Source organism: Mesoplodon mirus (assembly GCF_964341445.2).
Source record: "Mesoplodon mirus genome assembly, chromosome: 5".
Lineage (NCBI taxonomy): Eukaryota > Metazoa > Chordata > Mammalia > Artiodactyla > Ziphiidae > Mesoplodon > Mesoplodon mirus.
Window position 1 is genome coordinate 122,462,782 of NC_138980.1, and position 19,370 is coordinate 122,482,151.

At 35.9% G+C, this 19,370-nt stretch overlaps 1 protein-coding gene across 2 annotated transcripts in view; it reads left to right on the forward strand.

Annotated features, from left to right (window-relative positions):
* The window catches only part of AP3B1 (adaptor related protein complex 3 subunit beta 1), a 263,029-nt gene that overhangs the window by 203,512 nt on the left and 40,147 nt on the right, over positions 1 to 19,370 (forward strand). The window lies entirely within an intron of this gene.

Here is a 19,370-nt window from a genome sequence, read left to right on the forward strand (position 1 = left end):
ATATCTATGGGTAGTGCTAGTTCTCTTTTGCATCTAGTAAAAAGCTTTGGAGGGTGTGGTTTTTTTAGGGAAAGCTTTTTTTAACCTGAACATTCTATTAATAAACATGAAGGGAATGTCTTCCATATTCGGAACATTACGGTATGAGTGGCAGCAAATTTAAAAAGTAAGCCATGGTTACAGTTTTGAGCACATCTTACAGCCTTTTGGAAACAGAGACCATAAACAAGAGTACAGTAGAGCTTCCATGGAGGTTTATAGTCCTTGACAGAGGAAATAACTAATGCTGCCGAATCTTCAGAGAAGAATCCTTTTATCTTGGATGATAATACTGAATGCCTTCTATCAAATAATTTACAGATGTGAAATTTCCACCAAGAAACATTTTGCCATTCTACATACATTTCTGTTAAACCAACACAGACTGAATTGAGTTTGTTCTGAGCAGTATTTGCTTATATCTCTGGTGGTTTCGTTTTTCTCATGTAGACCTGGTTGCATAAGCACCCACTGGTACACCTGCATTATTTATCCCAGGAGTTATGATGTTAACTTTTAGGTGAGTGCTTGTAAAGTGGTTAAGAATTCAGATTCAGAGACTCAGGATAACCTTTTTAAAAATCTGACTTTTTTATTGTGCTTGTTTCAGAAAAAGATGGTGCTGGAAAAAACTGTAACATTGTTAAGAGGTGCTTCAGGATTATCACTCATGTAATACTTACCCTCTCCTTCTCTTGCCTAGATATTTCATTGTCCTAAACTTGTTCTGCCCCACCCAAACCCTCCCGTATTTTTCTTGGTTCCTTCATTTTCTCCCATGGAAACTTGTCTGTCTTGGGTCTCATCACCCAAGTGTGTGGCTACTGTAATCCCCTTTTGGCTTGTATAGAATTCATGCAAAATGTTTTTTGTATGCATATTTTATCAGAAAAACTAATACATACTAAGGGTTAAGAGGTAGTCTTAGGTAATATGCAGTGCATTAAATTGGAGCCTTTGGAAGACAGTTCATCTTTTATTTTTTTCGTTGGTTCTCAGTACCTGTCTGTTAACCAAATGGATGAAAGCCAACTTAGTGTGCTCATTAAAAATAAAGAAAGTATTAGGGGAGGGGAATTTTTTATAAATCGGTCTTCCAAATGACTCTGACAAGTAACTATCCAGTATGAAAGCCACTCAAATTATTAGTGTCTATGCTAATTGGAGCTTAAGTCCAATGAGAAAATACTATACAGAAAACAGAATTGTTGATGCCTCTCATCACAGATCAGCCATTGAAAGATGTATGCAAATAAACATTATACCATAGACTCCACAGATGGGTTTTACAACACAAGAATTCAGAACAGTAGTTTCCAACTAGACATTATAATTACTTTTATTAGCTCCCTGTTACTGCTACATTACCACACATTTGGTGGCTTATAACAATGCAAATTTATTATCTTACAGTTCTGGAGGTCAAAGTCCAAAATGAGTCTTACTGATCTAAAATCAATGTGTCAGCACAGCTGTGTTTTCTTCTAGAGGCTCTAGGGGAAAATCCTTTTTCTTGCCTTTTCCAACTTCTAGAGGCTGCCCACATTCCTTGGCTCAAAGCCAGCAATGACTAAGTTGTCCATACACTGCATCACTATGACACTGACTCTCCTGCCTCCCTCGTTCACTTATGGGATCTGTACAATTACATTGGCCCACGCAGACAGTCCAGGAAAATCTCATCTCAAACTCAGCTGTTTAACAATTTTAATTCCCCCCTGCCGTGCATCATTACATATTTATAGATTCTGTGGGTAGGACTTAGACACTTTTGGGGATCCATTATGCTGTATACCACCTCATGTATAGAACCTGTGGGGAGAAGAAGATGACTCAGCTATTTATACCTCACCTGTCAAATTGTAGGAGAGAGGAAGGGTTAGGACCATGGCATTATGGAGGTCATTCTGATGCAGAGCCAGAGCCCAGCACCACATATAAGCATGTACTCTTGGGTCTTGATATTGATGACACCATGGTGATCACTCACTATTCCTAGAATTCAAATGGAGCCCTGCTGTGGGGATTATGGCCAGCTGTCTAACCAAGAAGTTCTTATTTGTGGCAGTTTTACTTAACTCTGGTCAGACCACTCAAATTAAGAGAAATTTGAAATTTTCAGATCAGTCATATTAAATTTTATATCTGTACCTTCCTATTGCTGTCTTTTTGATGCTTCAAGTCAATTTTTATTTCAAACTTTTGCCAATTTTCATTTATTAGAATCAATTATACTAGCATTTCTCAGTGAAACATTGATTTATCTCAGTAGATAATGGAAAATGTGTCAAATGAAATGACTTTTTATGCAGATTTTTTAATATTTTAAAATATAAAAGTATTTATTATCACATAAAATTATAGGCACAAATAACTAACTCACTTGTGCTATTAAGGCAACAGAGAATTCAAAAGTTATTTATATTTTTTTAAAATCACACAAAAACATGCAAAAAAATTATTGTCCAGACTTAGCACTTTGCTGTTTACATGGTGCATAAGAATAAAGTTAAGTAATCATGTTGAATGCATAAAGTTAAATAATAGTATGAAAATTAAATTATAGGGAATGTAAAAATGGAATGTGACTAACATCATTATGGGCTAGAGTTGGTCAGGTACAGTTGAATAGAACAATTAGGGCTTGAGCTGAGCATTGTATTATGGTTAATATTTAATTAAGTCATATGATTTATTAGAGTAAATCATAAGCAAGTAATGATTTAAGCAAATCAAAGAACTAACAAGTGAGTTCTTTGAACAAGACTGGCAAAAAATAAGAGCTGTGCTGAAATTTAGAGTTAAAGTACAGTGTGTTTGGATCCACCAGAGGGCAGGCAGCAGAAGCAAAGAAGAACTACAGTCCTGCAACCTGTGGAACAAAAACCACATTCACAGAAAGATAGACAAGATGAAAAGGCAGAGGGCTATGCACCAGATGAAGGAACAAAATAAAACCCCAGAAAAACAGCTAAATGAAGTGGAGATAGGCAACCTTCCAGAAAAAGAATTCAGAATAATGATAGTGAAGATGATCCAGGACCTCGGAAAAAGAATGGAGGCAAAGATCGAGAAGATGCAAGAAATATTTAACAAAGACATAGAAGAATTAAAGAACAAACAAACAGAGATGAACAATACAATAACTGAAATGAAAAATACACTAGAAGGAATCAATATCAGAATAACTGAGGCAGAAGAACGGATAAGTGACCTGGAAGACAGAACGGTGGAATTCACTGCCAGGGAACAGAATAAAGAAAAAAGAATGAAAAGAAATGAAGACAGCCTAAGAGAACACTGGGACATTAAACGCAACAACATTTGCATTATAAGGGTCCCAGGAGGAGAAGAGAGAGAGGACCTGAGAAAATATTTGAAGAGATTATAGTCAAAAACTTGCCTTACATGGGAAAGGAAATAGCCACCCAAGTCCAGGAAGTGCAGAGAGTCCCGGGCAGGATAAACCCAAGGAGAAACACGCTGAGACACATAGTAATCAAATTGACAAAAATTAAAGACAAAGAAAAATTATTGAAAGCAGCAAGGGAAAAATGACAAATAACATACAAGGGAACTCCCATAAAGTTAACAGCTGATTTCTCAGCAGAAACTCTACAAGCCAGAGGAGAGTGGCATGACATATTTAAAGTGATGAAAGGGAAGAACCTACAACCAAGGTTACTCTACCTGGCAAGGATCTCATTCAGATTCGACAGAGAAATCAAAAGCTTTACAGACAAGCAAAAGCTAAGAGAATTCAGCACCACCAAACCAGCTCTACAACAAATACTAAAGGAACTTCTCTAAGTGGGAAACACAAGAGAAGAAAAGGACCTACAAAAACAAACCCATAACAATTAAGAAAATGGTAATACGAACATAACATTTGATAATTACCTTAAACGTGAATGGATTAAATGCTCCAACCAAAAGACACAGGCTTGCTGAATGTATACAAAAACAAGACCCATCTATATGCTGTCTACAAGAGAGCCACTTCAGACCTAGGGACACATACATACTGAAAGTGAGGGGATGGAAAAAGATATTCCATGCAAATGGAAATCAAAAGAAAGCTGGAGTAGCAATACTCAGGTAAAATAGACTTTAAAATAAAAAATGTTACAAGAGACAAGGAAGGACACTACATAACGATCAAAGGATCAATCCAAGAAGAAGATACAACAATTATAAATATATATGCACCCGGCATAGGAGCACTTCAATACATAAGACAACTGCTAACAGCTATAAAAGAGGAAATCGACAGTAACACAATAATAGTGGGGGACTTTAACACCTCACTTACAGCAATGAGCAGATCACCCAAACAGAAAATTAATAAGGAAACAGAAGCTTTAAATGACACAATAGGCCAGATAGATTTAATTGATATTTATAGGACATTCCATCCAAAAACAGCAGATTACACTTTCTTCTCAAGTACACACGGAACATTCTCCAGGATAGATCAATCACATCTTGGGTCACAAATCAAACCTCAGTGAATTTAAGAAAATTGAAATCATATCAAGCATCTTTTCTGACCACAACGCTATGAGATTAGAAATCAGTTACAGGGAAAACACACAAATACATGGAGGCTAAACAATACGTTACTAAATAACCAAGAGATCACTGAAGAAATCAAAGAGGAAATCAAAAAATACCTAGAGACAAATGACAATGAAAACACGATGATCCAAAACCTATGGGATGCAGCAAAAGCAGTTCTAAGAGGGAAGTTTATAGCAATACAAGCCTACCTGAAGAAACAAGAAAAATCTCAAACAATCTAACCTTACACCTAAAGGAACTAGAGAAGGAAGAACAAAGAAAACCCAAAGTTAGTAGAAGGAAAGAAATCATAAAGATCAGAGCAGAAATAAATGAAATAGAAACAAAGAAAACAATAGCAAAGATCAATAAAACTAAAACTGGTTCTTTGAGAAGATAAACAAAATTGATAAACCATTAGCCAGACTCATCAAGAAAAAGAGAGGACTCATATCAATAGACTTAGACATGAAAAAGGAGGAGTTGCAGCAGACACCACAGGAATACAAAGCATCCTAAGAGACTACTACAAGCAACACTATGCCAATAAAATGGACAACCTGGAAGAAATGGACAAATTCTTAGAAAAGGATAACCTTCCAAGACTGAACCAGGAAGAAACAGAAAATATGAACCGACCAATCACAAGTAATGAAATTGAAACTGTGATTAAAAATCTTCCAACAAACAAAAGTCCAGAACCAGATGACTTCACAGGTGAATTATATCAAACATTTAGAGAAGAGCTAACACCCATCCTTCTCAAACTCTTCCAAAAAATTGCAGAGGAAGGGACACTCCCAAACTCATTCCATGAGGCCACCATCACGCTGATACCAAAACCAGACAAAGATACTACAAAAAAAAAAAAATTACAGACCAGTATCACTGATGAATATAGATGCAAAAATCCTCAACATAATACTAGCAATCAGAATCCAACAGCACATTGAAAGGATGATACACCATGATCAAGTGGGATTTAGCCCAGGGATCCAAGGATTCTTCAATATACACAAATCAATCAATGTGATACACCATATTAACAAATTGAAGAATAAAAACCGTATGATCATCTCAATAGAGGCAGAAAAAGCTTTTGACAAAATTCAACGCCCATTTATGATAGAAACTCTCCAGAAAATGGGCATAGAGGGAACCTACCTCAACATAATAAAGGCCATATATGACAAACCCACAGCAAACATCATTCTCAATGGTGAAAAACTGAAAGCATTTCCTCTAAGATCAGGAACAAGACAGGGATTTCCACTCTCTCCACTATTATTCAACATAGTTTTGGTAGTACTAGCCATAGCAGTCAGAGAAGAAAACAAAATAAAAGGAATACAAATTAGAAAGGAACAAGTAAAACTGTCACTGTTGGCAGATGACATGATACTATACATATAGAATCCTAAAGATGCCACCAGAGAATTACTTGAGCTAATCAATGAATTTGGTAAAGTTGCAGGATACAAAATTAATGCACAGAAATCTTTTGCATTCCTATACACTAACTTAAGGAAACACTCCCATTTACCATTGCAACAAAAAGAATAAAATACCTAGGAATAAACTTACCTAGGGAGATGAAAGACCTATATGCAGAAAACTATAAGACACTGATGAAAGAAATTAAAGATGATACCAACAGATGGAGAGATATACCATGTTCTTGGATTGGAAGAATCAATATTGTGAAAATGACTATACTACCCAAAGCAATCTACAGATTGGATGCAATCTCTATCAAATTACCAATGGCATTTTTTACAGAACTAGAACAAAAATTCTTAAAATTTGTATGGAGACACAAAAGACCCCAAATAACCAAAGCAGACTTGAGGGAAAAAAAATGGAGCTGGAGGAACCCGACTCCCTGATTTCAGACTATACTACAAAGCTAGAGTAATCAAGACAATATGGTACTGGCACAAAAACAGAAAGATAGATCAGTGGAACAGGATAGAAAGCCCAGAGATAAACCCATGCACCTATGGTCAGCTAATCTATGACAAAGGAGGCAAGGATATACAATGGAGAAGAGACAGTCTCTTCAATAAGTGGTGCTGGGAAAACTGGACACCTACATGTAAAAGAATGAAATTTGATCACTCCCTAACACCACACACAAAAATAAACTCAAAATGGATTAGAGACCTAAATGTAAGACCACACACTATAAAACTCTTAGAGGAAAACATAGGAAGAACACTCTTTGACATAAGTCACAGCAAGATCTTTTTTGATCCACCTCCTAGAGTAATGGAAATAAAAACAAAAATAAACAAGTGGGACCTAATGAAACTTAAAAGCTTTTGCAAAGCAAAGGAAACTACAAACAAGATGAAAAGACAACCCTCAGAATGGGAGAAAATATTTGCAAACAAATCAATGGACAAAGGATTAATCTCCAAAATATATAAACAGCTCATGCAGCTCAATATTAAAAAAACAAACAACCCAATCCAAAAATGGGCAGAAGACCTAAATAGACATTTGTCCAAAGAATACATACAGATGGCCAAGGAGCACATGAAAAGCTGCCCAACATCACTAATTATTAGAGAAATGGAAATCAAAACTACAATGAGGTATCACCTCACACCAGTTAGAATGGGCATCATCAGAAAATCTACAAACAACAAATGCTGGAGAGGATGTGGAGAAAAGGGAACCCTCTTGCACTATTGGTGGGAATGTAAGTTGATACAGCCACTATGGAGAACAGTATGGAGGTTCCTTAAAAAACTAAAAATAGAACTACCATATGACTCAGCAGTCCTACTACTGGGCATATACCCAGAGAAAACCATAATTCAAAAAGACACATGCACCCCAGTGTTCATTGCAGCACTGTTTACAATAGCCATGTCATGGAAGCAACCTAAATGCCCATTGACAGACAAATGGATAAAGAAGATGTGGTATATATATATATATACAATGGAATATTACCCAGCCATTAAAAGGAACTAAATGGGGTCATTTCTAGAGACGTGGATGGATCTAGAGACTGTCATACAGAGTGAAGTAAGTCAGAAAGAGAAAAACAAATATCGTATATTAACGCATATATGTGGAACCTAGAAACATGGTACAGGTGAACTGGTTTGCAGGGCAGAAACAGAGACACAGATGTACAGAACAAAGGTAGGGACACCAAGGGGGGAAAGTGGCAGTGGGCCGGTGGTGGTGTGATGAATTGGGAGATAGGGATTGACATATATACACTAATATGTGTAAAATGGATAACTAATAAGAACCTGCTGTATAAAAAAATAAATAAAATTAAATTCAAAAATTCAAAAAAAGAAAGTACAGTGTGTTTGGAGGGCTGTGCTTTTAGAATTTTTAAAGGTTTATTTTTTTCATCAAACTGTTGTAGATCTAGGAATTCCTGTCTTTAAAATGAAATAACACTTTTCTGAAAAGACCCAGCATAAGAAGAAATGAAAAATTGTTTCCTATTTTATGATTATACCCCTGGAGGTAATTCTTTTTTCTTTGGTGTGTTACGTGAAAGATAATCTAAGCTAACCTATCTCAGAGCTTACTGGCTATCAGACTTTGTGCTTTGAACCAAATGGTTGATTTAATTTTTCCTCTCCCTGAGAGCTAAATAAGGAGAGGAACCCTAAGTATCCACTGCTGTCCCCTAGTGGGGTAGAGTCTAAAATCAGAGGAATAGTGGGCAGAAATAATTTAACGAAACAACAGAATAGGAGTTAGAGTTAGATTTTGCCATAAGTTGGATGGAGAGTTAACTCAAGTAGCAGTGGGTGGTAGGATTACACTTATCTCACCGGAAATCTTGTAATGACTCCTTTCCTGTTTGCGTGGCATCGTCTTCAGTAAACTCTTAGAGAAAACAAGCAAAAGGTACCACAACTCAATGAAAAGGTGGGTGGCCAGTATCCTGTATAGAACTGGTACTGTGTTCTTGAAGAGCTGGATTTATTTCTGGACATCAACATTTTTAAAATCAGTGCATCCTTCTCTATCCAACAAATGCCTGCCATAACCAATAATATGTTGGCATGTCCATTTTCAGCTTGTAGTACAAAATAAATGAAAGCCAAGGACATTACATTTGGGAGGGAAGGAAAACTATTATTTAAAAGGCTTTTAAATGATGTCACTATATATTCTTTTAACAACATCCTCTAAAAGCCTTTGAAAAAACAGTCCCTTCCTCCCTCAGTTGTTAACAAAGACCATGCTAGGGACTGCTCTTTAAAAGGCTGTTAAATGGTGATACTATATTTTTTAACATCAACATCATTTAGAAACCTTTTAGAGAACAGTCCTCTTCACCCACAACTAACAGAGAGGAAAAAAAAAAAAAGGACATGGGGGAAGGGATTACTGTTTTAAAGGCCTTTGGATGGTACTATCAATAAATACAGCAATATTGTTTTAAATGCCCTTCTCCAATGGTGATTCAGCTTTTTGATATGTACTTTTAACCTCAGGACCTTATGTTATCTGACAGATTGATGTTTTAATGTTGACAGGAAACTCAATTTACTAATAATCCCGATAATGCCTTTTATTGAACAGTTTAAAAATCAGTTTCACATATACAGTCTCATTTTATCCTCAAAACAGCTCAGTGAAGCAGACAGGACGTGTATAATTAGCCCCATTTTACAGAGGAGAAAAACAGAAGCTAAGTGAGGTTGTGATTTAGCTAAGTTCTCACTACCAATATATGACTGAGTTGAAACCATAACCCAGGGCTTCTGACATTTGATCTAGTGCCCCATCCAGCTGCTTCTGGTTACCTTTGTTACTTTTTTTTAAGTGATATTCTTCATTGCTCTTTTCAACATGTCCAAACAGTAAGAGCTAATTTCTTATAATTAGTATAAAAGTGGGATTCTGTAATTTCAGTACTGAAGGGTAGATATGTAGATGGTAGGAGTTTTTTAATACTGTAATCCTGATGAAGTAAAGAAGTATAAAATATCTCAAAGCGTAGTAGTCTTCCTATGATGTTAGGACATTCAGACTTATCTTGAGATTCCTCATCACTTCATAAATGGTGTGTGCTTATGAAATTCTCACTTGAAATCCACTTTCAGATATCTAGTTTATTAAATAACTGATAATTTAAAAATCTGATCTCATTTTATTGATTTGCTTTTGAAGGTTATTCTGGTGACTAAGGCTACTGATTCATAATTAAGGTCATATTCAAAAAGGTTTCCTCGGTTATCATTAATCTTTGGAAAGAAGTAATAAATGCTGGTTCTTCCCACTTCCTGTAGTTCTCTGAAAAAGAGGAAAAAATCTCCCCACTAGCTTGCGTGACTGACCTTTATTTTCCTTTATCATAAGGAATACTTTGTGTTTATTGGAAAAGGAATTGTAGATTATTACTTGACAGAAATGACACTTAAAAATGTTCAATTCTAATCTTAGTCCTGCCAATGTTTTTCCCTTATGCCAATAAACATTGTCTTTAATGACAATTAAAGAAGAGTACTTTCATCTACAAAACACTTTCATATGAAGTATCTCACTGAATCCTTATAAAAACGATCCTACAAATTAAGTAGTATTACTCTTTTTTTTACAAATTCATGCTCAAAGAAGTTAAATAATTTTCTTCTCATCAATAACTTGAAGGTCTTCTAACTTAAAATTTAACGTTTTCTTACTTACCACTGCCAGCACTAACTCTACCTGACAAGAGGGAAGCCATAGCCTTTCTTGCTTCTGAAGAAAGATGTTTCGTATGCCAAATATAGGGAAAGCCTGAGAACACATGGACCAGTGCAAGAGTGCAAGCACCTAGGCCCCAATCCTAGGTATTGATCCAAAAAAATTCCTAGTCAGGTAACTCTACTGAAAATAAAGCCCAGTCATCAGAGGTTTTGCTGCCAAAGACGTGGACTCCAAAGATTCAGAGGTTCCTGTGTAGTAAATCAAGATGTTCTACCCATCCCTACCTCCTCACTGAAGAATTTAAAATATTTATGGAAAAGAAAAAAATATATATATATATATGTATATGTATGTATAAATATACGTGTGTGGGGGTGTGAAAGAACGTGTGAGCAAGTGTGCATGCTCGCTCTGTGGTCTCAGAGGACCCATTTCCCCAAACTTGCCCTATGTCAGGAATTCCACAGCAGTGTATGGTTTGTCTGACTGACATCTGTGATGTAGAAAGGATCCTTTCCTTCTTTGTCAGATTCAAAGAAAGCATCCCTGGAGAGCCCTGTTATTTAAAATTAAAGTAACAGTAATAAAACTGCCTTTCCAATTTGTACGTCAACTAAGACATACTTCTTTTTCTTCCTCTAGGACTTCATCTAGATGGGATCCATATCCCTCTGTCTCCTAAGTTACAGTTCATTTAAGTGCAAGCAGCATGGCTGGTTTTTAGATGCTGTGGCCCCATTGTGAAATGTGTGGAACAACTACCAATCCCCTCACATACTTTTATAAAGTACTGTTATATAGCCTGGCTTTCCTCTGAGAATCTCCCTTTGGATCTTGCTGTCCCATAACAAATATTCTCAGCATGACCTCACTCACAGTTCTCTAGAATTCTTTGACGAAATCATTATTACCAGCAAGATGGTTTGTATGAAGCTCCCAGATGTTTCATCTAGGCCATTCCCTTTTCATCCTCATGTTCCTTCCTCATATGAGGCCCATTCCATCTTCCTATACCCTTTTCCTTTCCTTGTCATTCTCATCTTGGGATCTCTTAATCATTTACCCACATTCAGTGAAGATCTTTGCATCTTCCACATAATCTTCGTCAGCCCACCATCATCCTGGGTCATCTCACTGTACATATTTTCAACCTGTGCAATATGTAACCTCACAGCCTCTTGATCTGTTCAGTACCGATAACTTTGACCTGTACTGAATTTCAACCACATACTCTTTCATTTCAACTCTGAAATCATGTCTCACTCCCGTACTTGTGCCTGTCATGTTAACATCTTCAGGCCCTTCACTCCTCTAGATTTTTGTATATTTAGCCTAGATTTACAACAACCCTAAAAGATAGGTCGTAGTTTCCCCACTTCACAGATGTGAAAATTGAGGTCTCTAAAGCATGAGTAACTTTTTTAGTGTCATAGGATTAGTAAGTTGCAGAGCCAGAGGTTCAGCTCATCTGTCTGGCTTCAAAGCTCAGCACTTTCTACCCCTCCTCACTGAGCGTATAAGGGAGGTACACTTTTAAGAGAATTATTTTTACAAGAGCCTGTGGTACAGATTGGAGTGGAAGGAATCTAGAGACAGGGAGGCCAATTTGAATGGGCAAGCAGAAATAAAAGGGGAGCAAAAGATAGGGAGGGACACCAAATTGTTAATTATGGTTAAACCTGAGGGGATTTTACTTGTATTTCCATACTGTTTGAAATTGTTTTCAATAAACATGCACTTCTTTTGCAATTTTAAATTTTAAAAAACGTTTTAATGTTTTAAGTGTCATTGATGACTTGAACTAAGCTGGTGGTAGACAACAGAAAAGAAGAAAATGAATACAAGAGACATCAAACTTCTCAAGTAATTGTTGGAGGGAAATAAGAATGTCAAAGACAATGTCAAGGTTCTGAGCTTGGTTCCAAAGGAAGGGAACACTAACATTTTCTTTTTTTATATGATATTGATATTGTCAGTGAGAAAGCAGTAGAACTAAAGGTCAAATGACTATCACATCTATCAAATAACACAACACATAATTGTTTGTGCTTACATAAACTGTTCTGGTTCTGACGAAATTTATTGTAACCAATTATTGGAACCTTTCTGCTAAACACTTTGGAAACCAGATTGTTTTGTTTTTATTAGCACCCTTAAACCAAAAGTCAAAAAGGAAATATGAAAAAAAATAGTAGAACATATCTAAGAATAGTATAACGTATCTACATCCATAGTTCTGGAACTGTTTTTCTATGAAAGTGGTAAATAAAGGTATATACATATCACTCTGGATTTCAGATTTATAAAAGGTAGTATATTGACAGTGAGACATAGGTTTATCTTTGGGGAGGGGAAAGGATAGGCTATTATTATAAAGTAATTTCCTCCTCATCTCAACACCAATGGAAATTGAATACATCCTCTGTGGGGATCAGCAAACATTTGTAAAGGGCCAGATAGTAAATATTTTTAGCTTTGCCGAGCACAGCCACTCAACTCTGCCATTGTGGTAAAACAGCCAGAGGTCATGCAGAAATGGATGAATGTGGCTGCGTTCCACTGAAACTTTATTTGTGGACATTGAATTAGAATGTCTTATAATTTTAGTGTCACAAAAATGTTAGTTTTATTTTTTTCAACCATTTAAAAATGTAACAACCATTCTTAGCTCACAGACTATACAAAAACAGGCAGTGGACTGGGTTTGATCCACAGGCCAAGTTTGCTGTAGCCTGCTTAATACCATGTGTGAAGTAAGGTTCTCATTAAATGTTTGTTGATAATTACTCAGATCTTTCTGTAAATACATTTTTATTTATTACCAAAATAAGAGGTGAAAAGTCTCACGTTTTTCATTGTATATACTGATGACTAAAATAAAATAGGAGCAAGGAACACAGTTACTTTCTAGAATACCTAAATATACATATATAAGGAGGAAGTTATCTTTAGAAGTATAAACCATTTATTTAAAGTAATATTCGATGGAAAAATGAAATATACTTCTTTGAATGTTATGTTTATAGTTCTAGCTAACAGTTAAGCAAATTTGCCCTTTGCTTTTTTAAATCCTGTACTAGGTACTAGACCCAATACTGTAGATTAAAGATAAAATAGGCTCACTTTCTACAGTTTACTGGGTGAATAAGACAATACTGTAGCTTTCTGCATTACAGTTCTTACCAGTTGAGATTTACACTGGTTTAAAAAGTGCTAATTTTAAAGATGAAACTGTATCTCTGTTTACAATCTGGTCATTTTTTATAAATCATATATCTAAATAGATACTGCTGTAAAATAAGCCAAACAAAACTAGGAACAAAGAGAGCAGTTTATATACTGCAGATCTTCATATTTTTGGAGTCCAAAAACAGAATAGATTGATAATACTTAAAAATGATTGTCTGAATGTGGATTAAAGCAAAAAGGACTAGAAGATACTGTTTTCATAAAGCTTTACATGGAAGTGTCATCTCTGAAATAGTAATGCAGATGTTGAACAAGGTTTATTTTTAGGCACTTGATAATCCATGTTTTATTTTCAGTTCTCATTTAAATTTTATAATTCAATCATTTTGAACAGCTATGTTCAAAAGAAGTTTTACAACTTTAATCTTAATAATCTCAAAAAAAGCAGACATGCTATGCCATAAAATAACTATTAGTGACTAGTTTGTATCCTATAAATCTAACTTGAGTTGATAATATGGTCCATTACCAGCTAACTGCACAGAGTATTTTTCATTTTACACTCTTCGGTTACTTTTTAGTGAAGTGTTAAAAAATATGAAGCTTTTCTCCTCTCTAAAATTGCACGCTGTCTGTCTGTTATTAGGGAGATAACAGCTCTTATAAATGTTTCAGTAAGCGCTAAGTAGACAGTTATGTGCACTCTCATTCCACGCTTATTTGCTTACTGTAATAAACTGATAAAATATGTGTGGTTTGTCTCTGTGTATCTACAGGCATCATGAGTCACATAGATTCCCTTTAGAAATAATGTTGTGTCTGCAAAATTGATTGGTTATTTTCATAAACCATCTAAAGGTACACAAATGACTTTTATTATTTAAACATATGCTGTGTAAAGATTTGTAGAGGATTCTCTCACTGTTACTTGATGCTTTTTGTTCTGTTAACTCTAGAAGAAGGCTTTTTATTTTAGAGTTATTATAGTTAGTGAATTAATTACCTCCTCAGGAATCGTGAAGATAACCCATGTCATTTGCTTATAATGCAGCTAAATTTTTAATTCTTTGAACATTAGTAGTTAAATAATTAAATCAAAACCATTGTTTTCAAATATTGTCTTTTATACTCTCCTATTTATACAAGTTTTAATATTTAATGGGAAATAATGCTTTTACCTGAACTAGATACTATAAGAAATAGTGTTTGGATCATAGAAGTACTTCTAATTATTAAGAAATATGGTATTTTTCATTTGTGTCCAATTATATCCAGTAGAAAATTTCTAGTCAAGTACCCAGGAGTGGAATTGCTGGGTCATATGGTAGTTCTATTTTTAGTTGTTTGAGAAACCTCCATACTGTTTTTCACCAAGTTACATTCCCACCAACAGTGTAGGAGGGTTCCCTTTTCTCTGCATCCTTCACCAATATTTGTTATTTGTGTTCTTTTTGAAGATAGACATTCTGACGGTTGTGAGGTGATATCTCATTTTGGTTTTAATTAGCATTTCTCTGATAATTAATGATGTTGAGCATCTTTTCATGTGCCCGTTAGCCATCTGTATGTCTTGTTTGGAGATATGTCTATTCAGTTCTTCTGCCCAGTTTATAATTGGGTTGTTTCTTTTTTTGATGTTGAGTTGTATGAGCTGTTTATATATTTTGGATATTAACCCCTTATTGATCATATCATTTGCAAATATTATCTCCTGTCCAGTAGATTGTCTTTTCGTTTTGTTGACAGTTTCCTTTGTTGTGCAAAAGCTTTTAAGTTTAATTAGGTCCCATTTGTTTACTTTTGCTTTTATGTCCTTTGCTGTAATTCAAGTCCTTGATGTACAGAGTTGATAGATTCATATGGTTCAACCTAATAAGATGCCATGCCTGAGTCTCACCATAACACATCTACCAGGGCTTTAGGAAAAGGAGCAAGAAAGCGCCTTCTCCCATTATGAGTTTATTCCCCAGTCTCCCAGTTAGTGTCCTGAAATCTGACTAATCCTGATTAGTAGTTGAGTTGGGGGAGTTAAATGATAGAAACCGAATTTGAACTAGCTTAAGGAAAAAAAAAAGGGAAGTTTCAGGAAGGAATGCTAGAGTATTTCACAGAAAACCAAGCTTCAGGAAGGGTAGGAATGTCAGCTTCAAGAACCATCCAAACCAAAGATACCAGCAGGACTCTGTCTCTCACCTGTTCTTTGTTTATTTCTTACTGAGCAATATGGCAGGAAATGTGGCCACGGACATTAGAGTTTTAAATCTCAGAATTTTAGCCACTTGAGAGAGACTGGCTCAACTTCCTAAGTCCCAAATCCAAAAATCCTAGGAAAGGAACTCATTGGCCAGGTGCCCATTCCTGAACCAGTTTATGTGGTCAGGTCATGAGGTGGCATAAGAACATGCCAGCTCCATCAAGAACTGAATGTGACAACATTCCTAGAAGATGGTAGATGTGTTGAGCAGACAATCCCATATATAACCACTACAGGGTAGAACACTGGGGAGAAAGGTCCTTCAAAATACCAGCACTTAGTCTTGAACCAGATAAAAGCTACCCTGAAACATTGAACTCTGATTCCTCAGTGTCTTTCATAAAACTTACTTGATACTTTGTTATCAGCCATCAGAACACATCATGATACATCAGAACCTCATAGAAACAATTAGCCAGGTCATAACACCAAGTTTAATAAAGGAAAGTGAAAAAAAAAAAGTAGCTTCTTTGTCAAGTAGACTTCTCATTAGCAAAGCGTGCTAACCCAGGTGGTGCCATTGTGCACATTCCATAAAGGCACCCTTGAATGTAAGCTAGGTTTTTAGATCTTATCCACCTCTCAGTCAGTTACCACTGCACAGCTGTACACGATACTCCTACTCAACATTAATTTAGCTCTTTGGAGTAAGTGGATCTGGGAATTGTCGGATGACCAAAAAAAAAAAGAAAAGTAGGTACCAAAGAACTGTGAAGGGTATGAGATGTTACCTCACAAGTTAGCCTGAGACAATTTCATGGGTACTGGTAGAAGACACCAGACTCCTATGTCAAATACAAAGGACAGTTTATTACTCACAACAATAGCAAAAGCCAGGGTAACATCATTCTTGCCACTTCTCTGAGCCCCAGTTTTCACAGGGTGATGCAATGAAGGCTAGGTAATGACTGCATATGCAGTGGGTTGCTTTAGAGGAGAGGATCCTTAGCATAGAAGATCCCAACCTTTCATAAGGGTCTGTTGGCAAACCTGTCCAACCTTTGCCCCAGAGGGAGGCACTTAACCCATTTCCAAAGACTGTTTGCTGTACATCCTTGAAAAGATTTTCAGGAACAAAGTTGTTAATACCTTTGCTTAGAAGATGTACAGAACTGTGAGAGATCTGTGGAGAGCTGTTCCTCAGGACAACAGGAGAAGGGGAGGGGAGAAGGAAGAATGTAACATGTATGCCCTTAGATCAGGGGTCAGCCACCTTTTTCTGTAAAGGGTCCAGATAGTAAATATGTTAGGCATTGCAGCTACTCATCTCTTTCATTGTAGAGCCAAAAAGCAACCACCCACAATATGTCAAAGAACAGAATGGCTGTGTTCCAATAAAACTTTATAAAACAAGCAGCAGGTGGTATTTGGCTTGTGGGCTGTAGTTTGCTGTCTCCTACCCAAGATGATTTGTTTTGTTCAAACTTAAGTATCTACCTCCTTTCTTAAACTTAAACCCTCATTTTCACAGCCCCAGTCTAGGTCATTCACTAATTAATTTACTTTTTATGTGTTTTTTTAACATTTAATAAAATAATTGTTATTTATAAATTGTGAAGTAAGAAAAGCCATTCATGACATTTAGCATCTTAGAATATAAGCAGCCACAGATCATGTATATTTCTGAAATATAAGTAAGTAATCTGATGTACAAAATGTTGAACTAAAATCTTGCTTTCTTGTCAGGATTGTATTACATATGGAAATTGATGAAGTATTTATGAAACCTACTGGTTTGTTTGTTTATTTATTTATTTATTTATTTATTTATTTATTTATTTTGCGGTACGCGGGCCTCTCACTGTTGTGGCCTCTCCCGTTGCGGAGCACAGGCTCCGGACGCGCAGGCTCAGCGGCCATGGCTCTCGGGCCCAGCCGCTCCGCGGCATGTGGGATCTTCCCGGACCGGGGCACGAACACGTGTCCCCCGCATCGGCAGGCGGACTCTCAACCACTGCGCCACCAGGGAAGCCCAACCTACTGGTTTTATTGAACAAAATATCACCTATGTAGTTTAGATAGTGGAGGAGGTTCACTAAATATGACTTGTATGAACTTAGAAAATAGGTTAAAAAAAGCAATCAAACATTTTCAGTCAGCCCCTTTCTGTAGTTAAAAAAGTGTCTATTATTACCCCAAAGTACCATTTATGAGGTATTTATTGTGAAAGAAAACATAGGCCTCTTTGCACTATCATAGATAAGCTTTGAAGATTGTTAGGGAGGACCTTTTTTAGAAGTTAAAGTGCTTCTTGAACTTGGTTGAGTGTGGAAAGAATGTGTGGAGAGAATTACACTGTTTTTCTTCCTTTGCACATTCCTTAGCATTGTTTTAACTAGTATAATAAAGGTGCAGAATTTTGAGACAAAGTAGATAAAAAACAAATATTTGGACCACATGTCCCAGGGTTAGATTGAGAGAGAGAATCAGTTAACCAACTAAGACAAGGTGATAGCTCTTAAATGACTTAAGGCATACCTTCAGAGAACCTTATATGATATCCAGAGTGGTAATTCCTGGCTGCCTGTAATCCAGACTCCTGCTTTTGTTCTGCTTTTCTCATGGTGCTCTACACTTGCCTCTCTCCAACTTTATCATTCTGTGTATATGATATTAAACTCTTGGATTTTTGTTGATGAGTTTTAAATTATTATTATTATTATTAGGGTTTTACGTCATCAGATGTCAGTGGCATAGTGAGCATGTTGAACAGGTTAATATGTACTCTCACAATTATAATAGAAAACCTAGTTTGGGAGAGTACACTTGTTAGGAAAAAATCTTGATTAGGCCTGTTTAATCACAAATTGATTTTTTTTTTTTTTTAAGCTTGCCCATGTCAGGTCAAGCCACATGCAATACTTTGACTTTGAATGGAAAGATAGCCACCATGTGATTTTAGAAAGGACTGTGTTTCTTCACTTAATATGCTGCCTCTGATTCCACTCACAGTTGAATTTAACTAAGAGTCTAAGGTTCAGTGGAAGCATAAACAGATGATTAGCCAGGAAAATATTGGCAGGGGTGGGTGGAGGAATAAGCGATGCTTTGTTTTGCCAAACAATTGAATCACATTGTAGGGCTGTAAGAAATAAAACAGTGTGGTACTGGTTTAACAGCTCCATCAAGGTTCAAAAATGTCTCCAACTAAATAATTAGAATGTCTGCATTTATAGATCATTGAGGAAGAGCTAATCATTAAATCATGTACAGATGATTTGTTAAGTATTTGGAGAAAAATAATTAAATATAGAGTAAATATACCTAAATCAGTTCCTCATGAATTAAAAAATTAGAACCATGAAAGCTCCAGAAGAAAATGTAAGTGAATAGTTATCTGATCTTGAGGTAGGGAAGATCTTTTTAATCATTAAAGCAAAGGAAGAACCACCTTAAAAAGGAGGTCGTAGTCTTCAGTTTACAGTGAAAGAAATTCAGGGTGAAAAAAGTTAAAGCAGTCAGGATTGGAAATGAAAGTATAAGATGTTTGTTATAGACAGATTATAATATCTTACAGTTTGAAGGCCCAAAAAAATCAAATGACAAGTTATTAAAACTAATAAGAAAATTGGCAAAATGTCCAAATATAGTGTACCTAAGAAGAAAGCAAAAACATTTATAAACTCTAAAAATATTGAATATATTTATATAA